General features: G+C 40.4%; 1 protein-coding gene across 2 annotated transcripts in view; it reads left to right on the forward strand.

The window, feature by feature from the left end:
- The first annotated feature begins 1,616 nt into the window (after positions 1-1,616).
- ACSL4 (acyl-CoA synthetase long-chain family member 4) overlaps positions 1,617-23,339 on the forward strand; it is an 84,053-nt gene continuing 62,330 nt past the window's right edge. The window contains exon 1 of one of the 2 annotated variants that reach the window (XM_011984524.1): positions 1,617-1,881. The gene's annotated coding sequence lies outside the window, so the exon portion shown is untranslated. The remainder of the gene's footprint in view (positions 1,882-23,339) is intronic. The other variant, XM_011984525.1, reaches the window with a different exon arrangement.

Consider the following 23,339-nt stretch of genomic DNA (forward strand, 5'->3'; position numbering starts at 1 on the left):
CCTAATTGAAAATGTCTGGGCTAAGAGACTGACAATAAAGGAAACTGGCAAAAGTACTCTTTAATTACAAGTTCTTTTTCATCTTCATCCAACACATTGATTTATGTGCTACACTGGGTTTGTATTATGTCTATATTTTAATTCCACAAGTAGACACTAACTTTGTTGAGAGCAGCGATATTCATTTCTTCAATTTCATTTGTGTTAAGCCAACTGTAGGTGATAGTGCTCTGTACATCATAGTTACCTGAAAAATGATTGCTGATTTCTGGTATTGAAACAAGATTTCGTAAAATAAACGATGCAATTAAACTAGTTGTTTGAAGTACTGAACTTGGTAGGTCAATCCTCAAAAAGGAAGCTACACGACTGTCTTAGCAATATTTATAGGTATATTTTATGTAAGTAGGTAGGCTTCTTGGAAATTGAAATGGTAATATGGCTTTAGAGTAGTAACACACAAAAACTGTAGCTCTGTGCTCTCAGCTAACCACTTTTAGTGTCATCTGGACTGCTTATTAAAAATTCAAATTTCTTATCCCTACCCAGATCAGAATAAAAATACCGGGGGGTTGTAGCTCCAGGTACCTACATTTTAACAAGCACCCCAGATAATTGTGATGCACACTGAAGTTTAAGAACTACTCTAGCCTGTAATCTCAGGTGGTAAGGCATTTTATATATACATATATACACACACACACACATATATATATACACATATATACACACACAAGCAGAAATGGTAATTCTATGGGAAAATGGAAATCAGCAGGTGAAGTGAAATGTCGATTGCCATCAGGAACAGGAAGCTAGTTCACCATTACACATCAGGGAACTGGAAGAATTCTTGAGATTTAATTTTTTGGGTGATATATTCTTGGCAGTTTATCAGGGCTCATTTGCAATTATGGTCTTTCCCTTTTGAAGCCCTCAGATAGTTCGCTGGAATTTTAATTTTAATGGCAATTTCTTGCATCTATTGTAACAGCATTCGTATGACCAGCTTATAAGCAATGATCAGGGCTAGTAAGATGTCACAGAGCTGCGGTGACTTTTCCTTATCAGTTGGGGGTTCTTTTGCCATGAAACCATCGTGGAAATGGAAGACAACGTGAAAATCCTGCGTCCTTGTGATATTTCATCAGTGGGTGTCAGCGGGGATCTTAACGCAGTGAGAGGCAAGATAAATGGATGAGAGGCATCAGCTCAGGCTTACAGGAGCAAGATGTTTTTAGTCAGAGTGTTTAAGATAGCTCTCTAAACTTGGAGCAGTGAAATACAAAAACGAGTGTCTTTTGAGGGCAGCTGGAAGATGACCCGAGGGGAACTTTTATCCTGGGGTGGAGTCCTGCGAAGCAAGCCGCAGGTGAGGGCGTGGGCCAGTCCTGCGCCTCACTGCTATTAGGCGCAAGGACATTCGGAAACACACTCAACGACACCAGCAGCGAGCCTGACAGAAACGGCTCGCCAGCGGGAGCAACAACTTGAGGCGAGCCGTTAGCCGCCTCGCCTTCCCCGCAGCGCCCCTCCCTCTCCCCGGGAAGCCCGTTCGGCTCCGCCTTTTCGGCTGACGTCCCGGGCGAGCGGGGGCGGGCGCGTGGGTGGGCCGAGCCGTCTGCAGCCAGCGATTCGGCTGGCTCTGCCACACCACCGCGCGCCCCCGCTCCGCCCGCCCCTCCGGGCGCGTCTTTTCCGGGATCGCGCTGAGCCCCGCCTCCGCCGGCTGTCCGGGTGCGCGCGCGCCGCTGCGGCTTTTTCTCTGGCCTCCGCGGCGCGCTCCTCCTCGTCCCAGCGCTAGCGGGCACGCGGTTCCTTTTTGCGAGCTTCCCGAGTGCCAGGCGCCAGCCGGCTGCGAAGACGCGGTGGGCCGCCCCTCCGGTGAGTATCCCTGGCTGGGGAGGCTGCGGCCCCGGCACCCTTGCCCTGTCGGTACCAGGGCCCCATCTCCAGGGTGGGGACTGGTGTACCTCACCTGAGCCGGGAGGAGGTTGGGTGGGCATTCCAGCTGCTGGAATCGGCTCGCTTTTTTTCTTGAGCTAGGGCTATCTATCCGTTCGCCTCCGCTGGGGCCGGGAAGATTCCCTAGGTTACAGTAACCTCCTGTGATGGAGTCTGGGGTCCTCGGAATCCCAGCCTGCCTCTTCCTGCCGCTCACCGCATCCCGAGGGCTAGAAGTCATCTTCCTGATCGGGGTAGTAGGTTTTGCCACGGCCCTTTCCAGAGGAGACCATGAAGTGCTTGCTAGACCTCCAAACGACCTTTAGGATGCCCCTAAACCTCAACTCCATTTTGTCCCCTCCCAGTCGCTCTGTTAAAGAGGGCCAGGGAGTCTCTCTAGCCCTAGAGGCATCCGCCCTCTCGAATTTGAGGGATGCCCTCGCTTCCGATATCTTCCTTGCTTCCGATATCTTCCTAGCTTCCGTAGGATTAGGTATGTTAGAAAACAGCTGGATCCTGGCGACGCGTGCTTTCCTTCCTTCCCCCACCCCCGTTCTTTCTGTCTACATCCCTGCCTTCAGTGGGTGCTATATATTTAGTATGAGCTTTATTCACTTCCTCTTCCTCTCGTTTGAGTGCCCGAAAGAACTGTGGCTGATGTCTATAGACATAGAAAAATCTAGGAGAATATGATTCATTGTCTAACCCCATCAAGGGGTTACATATTTTAAATAAGACGTCATTTCTCCTCTTCACTCCAGCATCTCCTCCTTCAAAGGCATTTTTCACCCTCTTGAAATTAATTTGCTCTATTAGCTCTTTTCACCTAAAAAAAAGGTCAACCGTCGCCCTGAGAAACAACAGTGAGATGCAAAATAAGGGTAAGATGGCATTGAAATGAATCCCTTTGAAAAAGTAAGCGGTTTGCTTTATTAGTTAATGGTCTCATCAGCGCTTCAGTTTCCTCTTCTGCAAAAATCAGTCTGTTGAACTAGAGCATAACTAAGGTTCCTTCTAGTGTTTTGATTCTAGGACCTCTAAATTCATGCAGGCTGCGTAATGCAAATTTAACCTGATTAAAGCCTTACTTCTCATAGTTGCTTGTCACTTTAGTTTTTCTTTTATTTTGTCTCTAACAAGAAAGACTTTTAAGTGTTCTTGATACATAAGACAGCAGGTGAAGATTCAATGATGGTACTGCCATTGAGCATATCAATCAAGATTTTAATAATGTAAGGCCTCTTCCTTAAATTGTAAAATAGCTCATCTTTTGATTGAAACTGCTAAAGTGTAAGACATGTAAGATTCCTGTTAGAATTAACACTCTGCCATTTAGGTGGGGGAATGAAACATTAAACTGTCAGTATACTTGTACCTTAGAATAAAGTACCTTATTGTCCTGATATAAGAAATAATTTGACAACTAAAAATCCATGGAAGGTGTAATACAGCAATTGAAAGCTTGAGTAAATTCAGTTTTGTGGGTTTTTTTTTTTTTTTGGAAAACCCCCTATTTAAAAACAAGTGATTTAGATTAAGATATTTCTTTCAGTATTTTTGGTAGGGGTGAGATGGGTGAAGAAACAAGAGTCTTGTTCAATTCAAAGACAAGAGAAATGAACTCTGAAGAGGCTCAGGTTCTAGACCCAGCTCTAGTTAGATATATAACCTTGAACAAGTCACTTCACCTCTCTTAGTGTTTGCGTCTGTAAAATAAGTGTCTTTATGGCTGTTGAAATGATCCACAAGTCCCCCAATTTGAATGATATATTCTTAAAATGAATATATATGACAAATATATATGTATACACACACGTATATAATGCAATTTGCATTAAGGCTGTCATAAATCCTGTTATACCCGTTGAGTAGAATGTTTTTCTCAAAGGTTTGTATATAGTGGTTTCAATTTAGGTATACTTAGTTCTTAATTCATCCTGATTAAATAAATTATTATATGTGAAAATCTGTAAACTCAGAAGCATTTTACAAATGTTGGGTATTACGTTAATTTCTGCTTACAAGTGAAATGTGTGTTATACAGCACTATTTTTTAAACGTCCATGGCTTTTAGAAATTTGTAAGGGAATGGCTAGGTGCGGTGGCTCTCGCCTGTAATCCCAGCACTTTAGGAGGCCGAGGCAGGTGGATCACGAGGTCAGGAGATCGAGACCATCCTGGCTAACACTGAAACCCTGTCTCTACTAAAAATACAAAAAATTAGCCAGGCATGGCGGTGGGTGCCTGTAGTCCCAGCTACTTGGGAGGCTGAAGCAGGAGAATGGCGTGAACCCAGGAGGCCGAGCTTGCAGTGACCCGAGATCGCGCCACTGCACTCATATACTGCCTTACAACTGTAATTGGCTAGGAACTTTAAAAGAATATGTGGGCATCTCATTCATTTATTAATTCATTCAACTGTCTTCTTCCTTCATCTGTCACTTATGTGAGGCCCTCAGTACATGATGGTTGAGAAGACAAACCCTATTCTATGAGTTTATACTTTGGGCTGATGGAGATGGTTGTGAGGCATGTGGAGAGACAGATGTACATGCAGTTTATTTTTATTAAAAAGAACAACAGTCAAATCAAGGACAAACAAAATTCTGGAGAAGTTAAGGCTCCATAGGGAAGGAAAATATGATTCTATTGTAGCCTGTAGACTCTTTGACATTACCTTTTTCTCCATCCTTTCACTTTCAATTGCTGAGCCTTTAGCAAAAGTAAAAGCTTTGTTTTTCCACTTCTACCATTGGCTGGTCTTATATACTCTTTCTTTCCCTTTTAACTTTTTCTTTTGAGATACTTGTAGATTCACATACAGTTGTAAGAAATAATACACTTTATCTAATTTCCCCCAATAGTAGTCTCATGCATAAGTATAGTGTAACATCACAACTACAAAATGGAAATAGATACAATCCATCAACCTTACTTAGATTTCGTCAGCTTTAATGCAGTCATTTGCATGTGTGTATTTAATTCTACATAATGTTATCACGTGTATATTCATATAAGCACCACCACAGTCAAGATACAGAACAATTGCATCACCACAAGGATCCTTTTTGTTGTCTTTTTATAGATGTAGCCATCTCCCTTCATGCCTGACTCCTTCAACCACTGATCTGTTTTTCATGTCCATAATTTTGTCATTTCAAAAATGCTTATATAAATGAAATCACATAGTATATAACCTTTGGAGACTGGCTTTACTTCACTCAGCATAATTCCTTGGAGATTAGTTCAAGGAATGTACCCTTTATCAATGGCTTGTTCCTTTCCATTGCCGAGTGGTATTCCATAATATGGATTTACTGCAGTTTGTTTACCAGTCACCTGTTGAAGGGCATCTGATGTTTCCAGGGTTTTTGTTTGTTTTACTTATTTATTTATTTATTTATTTATTGCCTGTTTTGAATAAAGCTCATATGAACAATTGCCTACAGGATTTTGTATGAACATAAATTTCTGTTTCTGAAATGCCCAAGAGTGTACTTCTTGGGTGGTATAGCACTTGCATGTTTAATTTTCTAAGGAACTGCCAAACCATTTTCCAGAGTGGCTGTACCATTTTACATTCCCACCAGGAATGTGTGAATGCTCCTCATCCTTGACAGCATTTGGTGGTGTTACTATTTTTTATTTTAGCCATTTTTATAGGTGTGTAGTAATATATCCTCCTAGTTTTAATTTGCACTTTTCTGATGGCTAATGATGTTGATCATCTTTCCATGTGTTTATTTGCCATCTCTGTATCTTCAGTGAAATGTCGGTTCATGTCTTTTGTCCATTTTGTATTTGGATTTTTTTTTAACCTGGTGAGTTTTAAGAGTTTTTTATTCTTTTTTTTTTTTTTTTTTTTGAGACGGAGTCTCGCTCTGTTGCCCAGGCTGGAGTGCAGTGGCGCGATCTCGGCTAACTGCAAGCTCCACCTCCCGAGTTCTTGCCATTCTTCTGCCTCAGCCTCCCGAGTAACTGGTACTACAGACACCCGCCACCACGCCTGGCCAATTTTTTTTTTTTTTTTTTTTTTAGTAGTGACAGGGTTTCACCGTGTTAGCCAGGATAGTCTCGATCTCCTGACCTCGTGATCCACCCGCCTCGGCCTCCCAAAGTGCTAGGATTACAGGCGTGAGCCACTGTGCCTGGCCTTTTTATTCTTAATACTAATCATTTGTCAGGTAGTGGTTTGAAAATATGTTCTCCCAGTCCGTAGCTTGTCTTTCCAACCTCTTCACAGGGAATTTCACAGAGCAAAAGGCTTTAATTTCGATGAGGTCCAGTTTTAATTTTTCCTCTATGGACTGTGCTTTTGGTGTCAAGAAATCTTATGAACTTTTGTTGTTTAATTTTATTCCTTTCTGTTCTGTATAACATCCATTATTTCTGCAAGCTACTTGAGCATTTTCTCTTTCAACAATTTTAGAGCTCAAATATATTCTGTGAACAAGTGGCCTTAATGGCTTAGAATGTCAATACATATTCACACATGCTCTCACTATATTAAAATGGCTGCCTTAAAAATATAATGTCTACCTCACCAGGCTGTCAAATGAAACATTAAAATTTGTATTTTAAAATTAAATAGATGCATGATATGCTAAAGAGGTTTTTGGTCTCACTTTCTAAATTAAAAATATTTTGGCAAAGCTGTATCATTTTCCATCAAGGATTTTGGTAAGTAATCCAAAAAACAAATTTGTGTTCTTATTTAAATGCAAAGTCTACTTCTGCATTTTCAGTAGTGAAGTTATGATTCATGACCATGTATTTAGCACCCTTTTCTACTCACTGTTGATTATGAGAATAATGAATAAAAGATCATTGTATTTGACTGTCTAGACTGCATTTTTCCTTTTATAGCAGCTACATAACACTCCTTGTAACTGTTTTTTGAAATAAGTATTAGGTTCAAGGTGATTACAGTTTTATATTTTGAAAAATGTATGTGCTCATATGAGAAGGACTTATAGGAAAAGGTTAGTGATTAATTTTGAGAATATTCATTTTTGTAAGGCAGTACTGAAATCATTATTTGTCCCTTCAGTGTTACTATATTTACTCAAATACGTGTGCAATGAGGGAAGTAGATTCTTATTTGAAAAGGATAAAACATTGGTGTAAGGCAGGGGCTGGCAAAATACTGCCTGTGGACAAATCCTGCCCACCACCCATTTTTGTAAATAAACTTCTCTTGGAATATAGCCACATCCATTCATTTATGTATTTTCTGGCCGCATTCACAATACAACATCAGAGCTGAAAAATAGACCTTATGGTCTGTGAAGCCAATTTTCTCTCTGGACCTTTATAGAAAAAGTTTGCTGACCCCAGAGATGAGGTAACCTTATAAATTGTTGATTTACACACACACACACACAATTTAACAAACTATCCTGACTTTTTATATCTTCTGGTTCCATTTCTAGGTGATACTGTGATTCAGGAGAGTGCATTCATTTTCTTTACTAAGTCTCCAAAGCACTGTGGTCTAGGAGCAGCAATAAGGAATGCACAGAGAATTGAGGCGGTTGATTTGTTGTTAAGTGTGGGTTATTTAAATGTGAATGTAAATTTACATGCGTGGCAACCAGTAAGCTGCAGATAGACTAATACGCAGTCTATGATGTCTTTTGGAGACCCTGTTGTGAGCCATAGCGGTAATGAGAGAGCCAGGCATAGTCATGTTTTTGCTCCTGAAACTGCTATGTGATCCTTAACTACATGTAGTAAGAGCCTATCAAACTGAACTTAGACTGTTGGTTTATTATTTTGTTTGTACAACTTCCTTTCTTATAACTAAGCAGTTGACACTTTAGTTCTTTTAAGTGTTCTAAGTGTGATGCTGAAAATGGAAGTTGCGTAAAGACAGGTGGCTGTGTATTTAGAAAGTAATACATCTCCATCTCTCATCATACATAAAAATAACTTAAGGATATATTTTAAAAATCTAAGTATATATTTAAAAAAAGTCTTCTGGAAAGCGTGAGACATCATAACCCATTTAAAAAGACAAGTGATGGCCGGGCCCTGTGGCTCACGCCTTTGGGAGGCCAAGGTGGGAAGATTGCTTGAGCCCAGAAGTCTGGGCAACATAGTGAGACCCTGTCTTTACAGGAAAAAAAAAAAAAAAAAAAAGGCCAGGCATGGTGGCATGTGCCTGTAGTCTTTGCTACTCCAGAGGCTGAAGTGGGAGGATCCCTTGAGCCTGGGAGGTCAAGGCTGCAGAGAGCTATGATTGCACCACTGCACTCTGGCTTGGGTGATAGAGTGAGACCCTGTCTCAAAAATAAATAAATAAATAAATAAAAATGAAAAAGCTTCTACATATGCAGTAGAAGCTTTAATTGACCTCCACTGACTCACCACATTGAATAATTTTTATTTCCTTTGTAAAATACAGTGTACACTGAATACTTGGTATTAGTTGGTGGATCTCCAGTACTCCAGTGTGCTTGTGTACCTACCAGTACAGTAAATTTTTTTTGTTACTAAACCTGTATATGTTGGTTGTATTTGTTTGTTTGTTTATTTTTGAGATGGAGTTTCGCTCTTGTTGCCCAGGCTGGAGTGCAATGGTGCAATCTCAGCTCACTGCAACCTCCGCCTCCCAGGTTCAAGCAATTCTCCTGCCTTAGCCTCCCGAGTAGCTGGGATTATAGGTGCCCACCACTATGCCTGGCTAATTTTTTTTTTGTATTTTTAGGAGAGATGGGGTTTTGCCATGTTGGCCAGGCTGGTCTTCAACTCCTGACCTCAGGTGATCCACCTGCCTCAGCCTCCCAAAATGCTGGGATTACAGGCGTGAGCCACCGCGCCCGGCCATCTAAAAGGACTTTATACTCACATTACTTTTCAAATGTAAAATCAATGGGCCTGGAGTTAGAGAAAAAGGTCTTGGCCTCTTGGCCCCATATGGAAAGTTTGAGGCTGGCATGGTTGCTCATGCCTGGAATCCCAACATTTTTGGGGGCCAAAGCAGGAGGATTGCTTGAAGCCAGTTCAAGACCAGCCTGAGCAACATAGCAAGATCCTGTCTCAAAAAAAAAAAAAAAAAAAAAATTAGCTGGGCGTGGTAGCACACACCTGTAGTCCCAGTGACTCAGGAGGCTGAGACAGGAGGATTGATTGAGGCCAGGAGTTCAAGGTCACAGTGAGTCATGATCACATCACTGCATTCCAGCCTGGGAGACAGAGTGAGATCCTGTCTTTAAATAAAAAAACAAAACAAAAACAAACAAACAAAAAACCCAGGTCAGGTACAGTGGGTCATGCCTATAATCCCAGCACTTTGGAAGGCCAAGGCAGGCAGATCTCTTGAGGCCAGGAGTTTGAGACCAGCCTGGGCAACATGGTGAAACCCCATCTCTAAGGAAAATTGTTGTTATTATTTTTTGAGACGGTGTCTTGCTCTGTCACCCAGGCTGGAGTGCAGTGGCGTGATCTTGGCTCACTACAACCTCTGCCTCACAGATTCAAGCGATTCTCCTGCCTCAGCCACCCGAGTAGCTGGGATTACAGGTGCTCACCACCACTGGCTAATTTTTGTATTTTTAGTAGAGATGAGGTTTTGTCATGTTGGTCAGGCTGGTCTCAAACTCCTGACCTCAAGTGATCTGCCTGCCTCAGCTTCCCAAAGTGCTGGGACTACAGGTGTGAGCCACCATGCCTGACTCAAAAAATACAAAAAATTAATTGGGCATGGTGGCATGTACCTATGGTTCCAACTACTGGGGAAGCTGAAGTGGGAGGATTGCTTAAGTCCAGTAGGTGGAGGTTGTAGCGAACCGTGATCACTCACGTCACTGCATTCCACCCTGGGTGACGGAGTGAGACCTTGTCTCAAAAAAACAAAAACAAAAATTAACCAGGCATAGTGATGCACACCTGTAGTCCCAGCTGCTTGGGAGGCTGAGGCAGGAGGATAGCTTGTGCCCGGGAGGCAGAGGTTGCAGCGAGCCAAGGTCACGCCACTGCATTCCAGCCTGGGCAACAGAGCAAAACCCTGTCTCAGAAACAAACAAACAAAACAAACAAAAAAGCCCCCCAAAAATAAATCAAAACCATACACACAAAATGTTTGGTGAATGAGTGTATATATATACACCACTGATGAAAGGAAGGTGAAATGTTTGCCATACATATTTTTTATGATCGTTTACCTGAAATTAACCCTTTAAATTATGTAACCAATTGTTCCAAATCACATTAGATAAAAAGGGTTTCTACTGCATAATATCCATAATAGAGAAAGAGCTCCTACAGATCAATAAGAGAAAGGTACCCACTACAAAAAGCAAAAAGTGGCAGAAGATTATACGTGGGCATTTCCTAGGAAAATAAGTACTGGTGAATAAAAAAGAAAAGATGTTCAAATTCACTCTGGTTATTAGGGAAATGTAAACCAATTGGCAAGAACTTAATATAATATCCACTTTTAACAAATAGGCATTCACATTCACTGTTAATGAGAGTTCACATGTATAACTCTTTGCTGAAGAATACCAAAATCATCTCATTTTTAAATGTGCATACATTTTGACCCAATAGTTTTATTAGAAAACAATTCTAGGGAAATATCACATGTGTATAAATCTATGTATAAGGTTTCGATGCAGTGAAACGGTAACTGAAAATTTGGCAGTATCCTAAGTAGCCATCAGTACGGGAATAATTCAAATAATGATACATTATACTGTGGAATACCATTGAGCTATTAAATAAAAAAAGGAGAAAAGCCTTTCGGTTAGACCCATATACACTGACGTAGGAGTTCCAAAGTATGCTGTTAAGCAGGGGAAGAGAGGGGGAGGGAGTCAAAGAACTGTTGTATACCATAATTCCACTTATCTAAAAATAAACCCTCATCATATGTATGGGTAATACAAAACAATCTGATTGATACACATCAAGAGTAATTATCCCTAGAGGAAAAGGGAATGGTGTTAGAGGAGGGCAGTATAGTTTTACTTTTTCCCTATACAGTTCTATATTATATGTTATAATTTACAATAACTATTTTGATAGTAGGTATGCAGATTACCAATATGAAAGATTTGCACACTGGAGGATGCTTATTATAGGATTCCTTCATTCTACAACAGCACTCTACTATAAATGTAATTAAGCCTTGTACTGAACACTCAGGTTTTTTAAAAAAATGACGTTTTCTGCTATTGATGAAGTACTATTGGTATTTTCTAAATTTTTGAAACCAAAAATATAAGTATAAAAAAGAATAAAAGCAGTAATTTCATACCCAGAGACATCCATTGTCAACTTTTTGGTATATATGCTTGTGCTTATATGTATGGACACTTGCATGCACATGTGCACACATATATCACCTTTCTACAAAAATGGGTTTTTACTGTACATACTGATTTGTAACTTGCTTCTTTAACTCGACACTATATTGTGAGCATCTTGCAGGATCAGTAACTCCAAGTAAGTGAAAAAGACTTTTTTGGGAAAAGACCAACATCGTGCCATGTAAATATAGTGTTTTAGTTAAAATAACTGGTTTCTAGGACAAACCATAATTTAAAAAAAAAAAAAAAAGTCATGGTCACCAAAGTAAATAACCAAGGATTTTTAAAGTCTTTAATGTTGAATTAGTTCAGTTCTGTTTTGAATTTAACTATGAACGTGTTATTTATATTGTAGTTACCAATGACGATGTAAAAGTGCAGTGTATTAAAATATCATTAGGAAGCTTTTTTGGGTGGAGTTTGATTTTAACGAAGAATTAAAAACTGAACCTGAATGGTTATTTTGTTCAAAGAAAAACCAACTGCTGTGGCTAGTTTTTGGTGGAGGTGTGTGTAGTTGTATTCTTTTACAACTTATAAAAGTAAAGAAAATCTAGGTATCTGTAGCAACATTAATCTTTTTCTATGGTATCTCAGTTTGTAGTTTATCAAATTGATTGTTAGGAGAACTGTGTCAGATAATTAAGTTTGATTTGGGCAAGTATGTATGCTACTTTCTCTTGTTATCTAGAAGTATTTGTTAAACAAATTTGCTGAAGACCCATTATAACTTCCTCTGGGTTTATGCTGTAGGATTTAGAGGTGAAAACATCTTACTTTTGTTGAAGGCTTTTTGTTACTTATGACTTTCCATGAATTCAACAGTGCCTTTTACAGAAGAAGATTCTACCTGGTAGACAATGGTGTTAATGTGAAAGCCCAACATAGCTATACTCAGGTTTTTGTTATGATGATTGAAACAGTGTCCCTATTCTCCAAAGCCATTTAGGCCTTTTTGGAATTGATTTCACAGTACAGAGGATTTTAGGTGCTAATCAAGTTAGCAGATTTTAAAGGGAATCAGGATAGAGTTTCTCTATTTCTCACTTGATTAATGGCATTTTTTTTTGAGGGCATGTGAGATTAAACTTTTAGAGAGGTATTGAAAATGTTAATGGTGGATTCTTGTGGTAGTAGTTATGAGGTTAATGCAGTGGGGAGGTATGGTGAAATACCTGTTTTTTTTTTTTTTTTTTTTTTTTTGACGGAGTCTTGCTCTGTCACCCAGGCTGGAGTGCAGTGGCGGGATCTCGCCTCACTGCAACCTCTGCCTCCCAGGTTCAAGCGGTCCTCCTGCCTCAGCCTCCCGAGTAGCTGGGACTACAGGCGTGTGCTACCACACCTGGCTAATTTTTGTATTTTTAGTAGAGATGGGGTTTCGCCGTGTTGGCCCAGCTGGTCTCGAACTCCTTATCTCAGGTGATCCACCCACCTCGGTCTCCCAAAGTGCTGGGATTATAGGCATGAGCCACCACACCTGGCCCCTGTTTTTTCTTAGGTATTCTGTTTTATTACCTTTAATGTGGACTGAAAGTGTTTTAATACTATAAATAATGATAGGGTTTTGAAGGACCAACTCTCCTGCGGATACCTGAATGATGCTTTATCAAAGAAAACCTGGAGAAATAGACAGAGCTGCCACTGCTAAGATGGTGAAAATTCACTGTGCTCAGGATATGTTAGTAATTTCTGCTTTTCAAATGAACTGAAAACTGAAAACTTCCCTCAGTCAGGAGAAGGAACTTGGTGAATGAGGATAAGATTCAGTCATGGTTTTGAGAAGAAAAAGAAGAACTAGCACTAATACCGCATGGCATGAATCCAAGTAAAAGATCCTGTGTTGCACATGACCACTGAAGATACTAAGTTGAGAAGCAGCTTCAAAGAATAGTTGAAAAATCACAACTTTACTGAAGGGTAGAACTGGGCAGAAGTAGCTGTGGCAATTGTTAGATGAATATGTTTCAGACCGAGTAGAAAAGAGAAGAGAAGGCCTAGGATAATGATATTTCTTCACCTGGAACCACGGAAACTTTCCAAATTTGGTCAACAGTCAATAGCATGGTTAGTCTAGGATGGTTTAAAGTCTTTAGTGGAATATTTGGAGTTCAGAAAGTATCAGGAACTAAGGTAAGACCCATTTCAGAAGGCATCGGGGTCCCTTCTATACCCAGACAATTCCTTATAGGAATAAGTTAGAATTTCTGTGAAGCAAGTTGTTTCCATAACGTGGAAACTACAAAAGGCAGGGCTCAGGCACACAGTATTGGTAAATTATAGCAATCCGTAGATGGGAAGCTATGTAGTTTTTTTATTTACTCCAGTAGAAATGTGAGTATTGGCATATTCATTCAAATAGAGTTACATGTTATAAACTTTTAAGCAAAATGACTGACCTAAGTATGTTATACAGCTCAGATTTCCGCCCAGAAAATTTTCGACTATTTTACTAAGATTTTATTTTTTAGTGTCAAGTATTAAGGCCAGGGTTTTTATGTGGAAGCAGTTTTTTAAAAATTTATATACACATTGACTTAATTTTAACATCCTCTTGATCATCAAGAGATTAAGTATTAAAATGTTTGTGGGAAAGTAGCTTTTTTTTGAGGCAGAGTCTCTCTCTGTTGCCTAGGCTGGAGTGCAATGGCGCGATTTCGGCTCACTGCAATCTCTGCCTCCTGGGTTCAAGTGATTCTCCTGCCTCAGCCTCCTGAGTAGCTGGGATTACAGGCCTGTGCTACTACGCCCGGCTAATTTTTGTATTTTTAGTAGAAGAGTGGTTTCACCATGCTGGCCAGGCTGGTCACAAACTCCTGACCTCAAGTGATCTACCTGCCTTGGCCTTCCAAAGTGCTGGGATTACAAGCCTGTGCCACTGTGCCTGGCCAGGAAAGTAGCTTTTTTGTTTGTTTGTTTGTTTTCTGTGAGACGGAGTTTTGCTCTTGTTGCCCAGGCTGGAGTGCAATGGCGCAATCTCAGCTCATCGCAACCTCTGCCTCCCAGGTGCAAGCAATTCTCTTGCTTCAGCCTCCTGAGTAGCTGGGATTACAGGCATGTGCCGCCACACCCGGCTAATTTTATATTTTTAGTAGAGACAGGATTTCTCCATGTTGCTCAGGCTGGTCTCGAACTCCCGACCTCAGGTGATCCGTCCACCTCAGCCTCCCAAAGTGCTAGGATTACAGGCATGAGCCACCGCGCCCGGTGGAAAGTAGCTTTTTAAAGGAAACATTCCCCCAAAGAATTTACTTCATTACAGGTGGTATCCCTTAAAGTACAGACTGTTTCAGAAGAGACAGTAGCAGAATGAAAACTTTCATGGTGAATTCCCGACCTTCTTTTTTATTCCTGTTTTGAAATGGAGTTCCCCATCATCACCATTACAGCTCAGCCATATCTTTGCATTTCTTTGTGGACTTGGTTAGAACTGAATGATTGATTTTCAGCGCGAGGAGTACAAAATAGGGGAGTTGACACTTGTACCAGCCCTGACAGCTGTCTTGAATCCTAGCTCAGTAGGGATCACTCTTAAGCTGCCGTAGGCGTAACAACTTTTACATAGGTGGCACTTCTGGCACTTTGGAGAACATTCTAATGGTGGGATAGTTCCTTAACCCCTGTCTTATCTTTGTGGTACCCTCCATCTATGCCATTGTTGTTTGGTTACATAAAATGTATCTGTGGAGTGATTGGCCTATGATTGCAGTGACAATATTTAGTAAAACAGAAGATTTGTTCCTAACACACATTTTACAGAGCTGATCTTTTTATTGAAAAACTCCTAACCCTAAAGACCATGCTTTTTTGTTTGTTTGTTTGTTCGTTAGCCTCATAGGGATAAAGTGCTTCCTTATAATCTTGTTTCCAGTTGTCTTCAACCGAAGAAGTCTATTGACTGTCTTCCTACACCCCCTTTGATTGAAGGATCACCTTGTTTAGGGCCCTGCCAGCTTAAAAGAGGAGGTGGATGCCATACTAGCATATTACCAAAGATGAGGAGGAGTGGCAGTGAACTTACAGTCTATAGCTAGAGTGTACATTGAGTTTTAAAAACCAAGAATCTGAGATCTAGTCTCTACTTAAGAGACATATTTAAACAACAAATTGTAGACTATGGGATTTCTTTTCTTTTTTCTTGAGACCGGGTTTCACTTCTGTCACCCAAGTGCAGTGGTGTGACCTCGGCTCACTGCAACCTCCACCTTCTGGGCCCAAGTGATCCTCCCACATCAGCATCCTAAGTATGGGGACCACAAGTGCGCGCTACCATGCCCAGTTAATTTTTGTATTTTTTGTAGACACAGGGTTTTGCCATGCTGCTCAGGCAGGTCTCCAACTCGTGAGCTCAAGCAGTTTACCTCCCTCAGTCTCCCAAAATGTTGGGATTACAGGAGTGAGCCACTGCACTTGGCTGACTATGGAATTTCTTAAGCTAAGTAGTATATTGAGAAGTCTGCAGTGAAGATTTGCAAAATTGAGTCAAAACTGAATTTGTCTTTCTTTTTCAAAGTTGGGATTATTGTTATATAACACTTACCTGTTACCTTAATGACTTCAGTGAGATGTAAGCAACACGTTTTGAAGCAGCTGACTTTGGGTGAAACAATTATTTTTCAACCTGGAGTTGATTTCTCCAATTTTGCATCATTCCTAGCAAATTGTAACATTAAGGTCATATCATTTGTCCAGTCTTTTCTAAATGCTGTAATGTTTTGTCATGAAATCATGGGAAAATGTTACTTTTGCATTGTGAGGAGTGAGTAGGAATTTGTTTAGGACAGAAAACCAGATCTTAGAATTGTGGACTTTGCTTATGACGTCTACCTCTTTAGTTAAAATCAAAGTTGCACAGTTACCTGTTTGAGTTGCCTAAAACTGTTCTGTGGAATGATCCTCTAAACCATGGTTGTCCAACCTTTTGGCTTCCCTGGACCACGTTTGCAGAATTGTCTTGGGCTACACATAAAATATGCTAACACTAATGATAACTCATGAGCTAAAAAAAAAAAAAAAAAGGTGTGTACATAATTTTCACAGTATCTACCACCAGAGATAAGCAAAAAAGTCCTCGCATTCAAAGGGTTGGACACGACTGTGAGTATAAACTATTGGCAGTTGTGTTGAGTTTGATTTTTGTCCAGGATTGGGGCCATGTCCTGCTATCGCCGGACCATTTTTTTCCCCTTGCTCTTACTAGTACTGCCCCATTGCTGCTGAAAGACCAGGGTGCTATCTGGGCTTGGCACAAGGCTCTGAACCTCAATGTCATTCCCTTCTAGTTTCAGGTATTAGCAGCCCTGAAAACTATAAGATGGGGCTGTTGAAAGCATTTTGGTATTAATCTTTTCTTGTTCTTTTTTTTTTGAGATGGAGTTTTGTTCTTGTCACCCAGGCTGGCGTGCAATGGCGCTATCTCAGCTCACTGCAATCTCCACCTCCTGAGTTCAAGCAATTCTCCTGCCTCAGCCTCCCTAGCAGCTGGGATTACAGGTGCCCACCACCACGCCCAGCTAATTTTTTGTGTTTTTAGTAGAGATGGGGTTTCACCATGTTAGTCAGGCTGGTCTTGAACTACTGACCTTAGGTGATTCGCACGCCTTGGCCTCCCAAAGTGCTGAGATTACAGGCATGAGCCAATCTTTTCTTATTCTTAAAAAAAAATCTGGCTTGTAAGACACGGTCACATAGCCATCAATCAGAGTTAAAGATGTATGGTAAGAGAGAACAGTTTTGTTTTCAAAACTGCCCTCTGTGTTGGCCTTAGTTTTGTCTTTGATGAAAAAGCAAACTACCTTCTTATATTTTATTGCTATTCATATTGGTTGCAGCTGCTTCAAGGAGGATTGAATTACTGCCTAGTTTAAAGGTGATATATCTTAAATAATCATAGAAATAGCTGCAAAAGGATATCTTAAAGGTACATTACTTTGCAGATGCAACAGAAGCTAAATGCGTTAGGATACATGGGCAATATCTACTAGTAGGAAATAGCAACACTGTTAGGATTACAGCAGTTTTCTTGGCTGACCTTTGTATGGGGATACATAACTCTCCTTCCTTAAATAGTATTTCATTGAGATGGGAAAAAAGACTCCTGCTCTGCTTGGGCTTTTTTAGTGCTCTGGCTCTTCTCTTTAAATCTGTTCTTAGAGTTCTTGTTTTGGCACCATGCAAAAGTGCCTTATACTGAGGCATTTTAAGTACTTAAAGAATGAAATTTCCATTGGCTGTGTTACACAGTGGAACTAACCTATTCCAAACTTTACACTTGCTGGAGTATTATAACCAGACAGCAGCAGTGTTGTTTGTAACAGCTGGCTAGTCTGTAGATGAAATTGATCAAGATGTTTTAGTTTCTCAGTTGGTGCTTTTCGACTCTGCATTTTTCTTCCTCTGTTCTTTCAGAACCTCACTTTCATCCTTTGGCTTTGCATACTCTTCCTTGCCCCAATATTTGAAGGAAGTTTTTAAATAACATTCATTTTCAAAGCAAGCCAGGTGATACCTAAGTAGTAACAGGTATAACTGGTTAATTCCAGAGGGTAACTATTATTTTTAACTTTTAAAAAGCATATAATTGTCAGGTTGGGCAATTATTATAGGGTTGAGGATTGCCTCGTGTGTGACCTTCCTTTCCTATTCTACCTACATGTCTAGTTCTCTCTGTTAGTCTACTGTCCACTTAAAATATCAGTTGAATGGTAAGCTCCACAAGGGCAGGGCATAGTATATACTTACTGAGTATTTCTTGAACAAATGCATGCACATGTACCTGTAACTACCCAGGGTTTAGGAAACTAGATTTTAAAAAATATTTTGAAGGAAAAGGGTTGTTACTGGCTATACTTAACTTTTAATTTTTTCTCTCCTTAAATCAACATGTTATTCTTCAGCAATGATGTTTACAAAACCAAATAAAACAGAATTAATCATTTCCCACTTCAGGGAGTCTGTACCCAGTGGGGTGACGTCACTGTCATATTTAGGAGAGGCCAGATGATATAATTGCCTTTATAACTTTCTGTTGCAATTTAAAAGAGCATAGTGACTTACTATCAGAAAAGGTTTGTGCCACCGTATTCTTGCTTATATGTAGGGACCACTTAACCAGATGGATACTTTTGTTTAGATTTTTTAAAAGTTTTAGTTTCATGCCCTCTAGATTTTAAAAATATGATCTTATTATATGATTTATTTTTTTGATCTCTCTCTCTATATATATATATATTTTTTTCTTTTTTTTGAGATGCAGTCGGAGTGCAGTGGCATGATCTCAGCTCACTGCAACCTCAGCCTCTCGGGTTCAAGTGATCCTTCTGCCTCAACCTCCCAAGTAGCTGGAATTACAAGTGTGCACCACCACGCCTGGCTAATTTTTGTATTTTTTAGTAGAAACAGGGTTTCACCTTGTTGACCAGGCTGGTCTCGAACTCCTGACCTCAGGCGATCCTCCCACCTCAGCCTCCCAAAATGCTGGGATTGTAAGCATGAGCCGCTGTGCATGGCCTCTTTTATAATTTTAAATTACAGAAAATTTGTTTAAGATAGTTCAGAGGTCCCGTGTAATGTGCACCCAGCTTCCCCTAATGTTAACATTTTATATAACACTAGTGTGATACTATTGACTAAAGAATTTATTTGGATTTCCCTTGTTTTTCTACCAAAATCTTTTTCTTTGGTTTCAGAATTCAAAATTATTATACATGTTTATTTTAGAAAATGTATGTTTATAAAAGTGTAAAACAAAATACAGTAATCTTCCTACCCAGAGACAACTACTGATATTTTTAGTATATATCCCTCATTCCTTTTTTTTTTTTTTTTTTGAGATGGAGTCTTGCTCTGTTGCCCAGGCTGGAGTACAGTGGTATCATCTTGGCTCACTGCAACCTCCATCTCCCAGGTTCAAGCGGTTCTCCTGTCTCAGCCTCCTGAGTAGCTGGGATTACAGGCTTGTGCCACCATTCCTGGCTAATTTTTTGTATTTTTAGTAGAGGTGGGGTTTCACCATGTTGGCCAGATTGGTCTCGAACTCCTGACCTCAGGTGATCTGCCCACCTCGGCTTCCCAAAGTGCTGGGATTATAGGCATGAGCCACCACACCTGGCCCTTCCATACTTTTTTACATGGAGAATATAAATCCATTCCCCCCAAAACTGTTGAGATTTCCCTAAAAGACAGGTTTCAAACCTATTTCATGTACTGTTTTGCATTTTGCTTTTTTTTTTTTTTTTTTTTGAGATGGGTTCTTACTCTATCACCTGGGCTAAAGTGCGGTGGCACAATCATAGCTCACTGCAACTTCGACCTCCCCAGTCTCAAGTGATTCTCCCACCTTAGCCTCCCAAGTAGCTAGAACTACAGGCACTCATCACCACACCCGGCTAATTTTTTTTTAGTGTTTTTTGGTAGAGATGGGATTTTGCCATGTTGCCCAGGCTGGTCTCGAACTCCTGAGCTCAAGGGATTCCCCACCCCCCCCACCTCAGCCTCCCAGAGTGCTAGGATTTGAGGCGTGAGCCACCACATCTGACCCACATTTTGCTTTTTTAATACTTAATATAGCATTTAGTTTTTTTGTGAACCTCTTGCCATGTTTGCTGTTTTTAATACATGTAGTTACATAGTCATAGGTTGTTTAATGACAGTGACATGTTCTGAGAAATGGGTTGTTAGGCAATTTCATCACTGTGAACATTATAGAGCGTACTTACAGAAACCTAGATGGTATAGCCAACTGTGCACCAAGACTGTATGGTACAGCCTATTGCTCTTCGGCTACAAACCTGTGCAGCATGTGACTGTATTGAATACTGTAGGCAGTTATAACACAGTGCTCAGTATTTATGTATCTAAATATATCTAAACATAGAAAAGGTACTATAAAACAGTATAAAAGATCATAAAATGGTCCAGCTGTATAGGGTGCTTAGCATGAATGGAGCTTGCAGGACTGGAAGTTGCTCTGGGTGAGTCAGTGAATGAGTGGTGACTGACTGTGAATGCCTAAGACATTACTGTACACCACTGTAGACTTTATAAATACTGTACACTTATGCTACACTAAATTTATAAAAGAATTTTTTAGTAATAAGCCTTAGCTTACTATAACCTTTTTAGTTTATAAACTTCTAAATTTTTTTGACTTTTGATTTTTTTATAACATTTAGCTTAAAACACAAACACACTGTACAGCTGTAAAAATATTTTTTCTTTATGTCCTTATTCTATAAGCATTTTTATATTTTTAAAATTGATTTTTTTTCTCTTTAAACTTCTGTGTTAAAACTAAGACACAGTCTAAAACAACAACAACAAAGAAAACTAAGACACAATCACAAACATTAGCCGAGGCCTATACAGGGTCAGGATCATCAGTATCACTGTCTTTCACCTCCACATCTTGTCCCACTGGAAGGTCTTTAAGGGCAGTAACATGCATGCAGCTGTCATCTCCTATAAGAAGAGTGTCTTCTTCTGGAATGCCTCCTCGAGGACCTGCCTGAGGCGCTTCTTGAGAAGGTGTCATTCTTTTCAGAAATATTGATACATCCATGGTGGTTTGCTAGATTTGTTCCTTTTTTTTTTTTTTTTTATCATAGATATTCATGAATAATGTGCTCTGCTGTGACTTCACTAGTCTACAGGAATTTTTCAGCTCCATTATATTCTTATGAGACTACTGTATATGCAGTCTGTCATTGACTGAAACATTACTGTGTGGTGCATGACTGTAGTTTATTCGCTATTTTTAGATATTTTGTTGTTTCCATCTCTTTGCTCAGTTAATTCTTCATGATTTTAAGTAAAAGGCCAACTGTATGTGTCTTCTCAATCTTTTCCTCCCTAACAAATGAGAAATATGACAGTCATCATTACAGTGGCTCAATAAGCCAGTGATTCTAAATATATGTATATTATGTTGAACCACTTGAAATTGCCTTTTTTTTTTTTTTTTGTCTGTAGCAAATTTTTTACTATTGGCAATTTTATGTGGTTCAACCTAATAGCTTAAAAAAGCTTTCTAGGTTATTCTGACCACCCTGCACCCCTGTCCCATCTCTCACTTCCCTGAGAATCTGCACCTAGAATAGTGAGCTGTTTCTGAAGCCTTTGGACTAGGCAACAATGTTGACAAACTCACCTTCCAGGAGTCTCTGATAAACACAACATCCTGAAGACATATCCTTGTGTTGATGACATACGCAGAGAACTTTAGCTATAGTGACTTGCATCTGTGTGTCAATACAATGGAGATAGACTTCTGAGTTTTCACCTAAGCTCTGCAAGAGAGCCTGATGTTCCTCTATCCTGGTTCCATATCTGTAGTGACTAGCTAAGGACAGTGGTGCCACCCAGTGGCACGTTGTAGACAAGCTGCTGATGTTGCTCTAGCACTCTTCGCTGTATCAAATTCTTCTTTTCTTTCCCATCCCTTTCCCTTCCCTTCTTCCCTTCTTCCTTCCCTCCCTCCCTCCTTTTTTCCCTCCCTCCCTTCCTCCCTCCCTCCCTCCCTTCTTCTCTCCCTTTCTTCCCTTCCCCTTCTCCCTTCTCTCCTCCTTCCCTCCCCTTCTTCCTTTTTGTTTTCTTTCCTTTCTCAGAGTCTCACTCTGTCGCCCAGGCTGGAGTGCGGTGGCGCAATCTCGGCTCACTGCACCCTTCACCTCCCAGGCTCAAGTGATCTTCCCACCTCAGCCTCTGGAGTAGCTGAGACTACAGTCATGTGCCACCACGGCCTGCAAATTTTTATAGAGACAAGGTTTCCCCATGTTGCCCAGGCCAGTCTCAAACCCCTGAGCTCAAATAATCCGCCCACCTCAGCCTCTTGAGTAGCTGGGACTACAGGCACCTGCCATGGCACCTGGCTTTCTTTTTCTTTCTTGTATGCTCTTCCACATTCATGGTCTCACTTTCCTTTTATTTTCCCCACCTGTGCCACTGGTATTTATGTGCTTCATTTTGGCCAGCTGATAATATTCAGGGAGCTACACTAGCCACATAATTTTGCTGTGACACCCTTATTTTAATAAAGCTTTGGAATATAGGATGTGAAATAGTAAGTATAAACACACTGAACACACTATCACTTACTCTGCTTATGAAGTCATGGTTCTTACCCAGAATTGGCATCAAGTTTGTTCTTGGTCAGAATATGGCACTTCTTGGCCAGGCATGGTGGCTCACCTCTGTAATCCCAGCACTTTGGGAGGCTGAGGTGGGAGGGTCACTTGAGCCCAGAAGTTTGAGACCAGTCTGGGCAAGATGGTGAGACCCTGTATCTACAAAATTTTTAAAAATGAACCAGGCATGATGGTGAGTGCCTGTAGTCCCAGCTACTCAGGAAGCTGAGGCGGGAAGCTTGCTTGATCCCAGGAATTTGAGGCTGCAGTGAGCTGCGATTGTGCCACTGTGCTACAGCCTGGGCAACAGAGCAGGACCCCATTTCTTTAAAAAAAAAAAAGCCACTTCTCCTGTTCAGTGGTGAGACTCCTAATATATGAGAGAAGGCTCTCCTATGTATTTCAAATGTGGAGAGGCATATACTTCTACTCAGATTGAAAGACTTAGCTTGGAAATCCTTTTTTGGTTTCCTTTCTACATAATGTGACTTGTTATTTCATTCCAACTTAATTCCAAAAATATTTATTCAGCACCTACTGTGAACCAGTACTGTGCTAGGCCCCAGGTATTACAGTGGTTATCAAGACAGACATGACCTCTGCCTCTAAGGAGCTTACAGCCTAGCAGGGGAACAGAAACTTAGACAAGTTTAAGTGCTATTCTGTAGAGTACTTTGAGGTCAAATAGTAGAGGCACCTCATATAACAGGAGGTCAAGGAAGGCTTTCTACATATTTCATTTAAATGAAGACCTAAAGGGAAGCAAGAAAAGGCAGAAGAGAATGTTACTGGCAGAGGGAAAAACATGTGCTAGAAGCAGAGATGAGAGATTAAGCTTGATGCTTTTGAGAAATTAAAAGAGGTTCAAGTTCATAATGGCTAGAGCTGTAAGATCAACTCATTTAAGCCTCATGACAGTACCTGTAAGTAATAATATTATGCCCTCCATTTTTATGGTTGTGGC

This window comes from Mandrillus leucophaeus, unplaced genomic scaffold (assembly GCF_000951045.1).
Source record: "Mandrillus leucophaeus isolate KB7577 unplaced genomic scaffold, Mleu.le_1.0 Scaffold269, whole genome shotgun sequence".
Lineage (NCBI taxonomy): Eukaryota > Metazoa > Chordata > Mammalia > Primates > Cercopithecidae > Mandrillus > Mandrillus leucophaeus.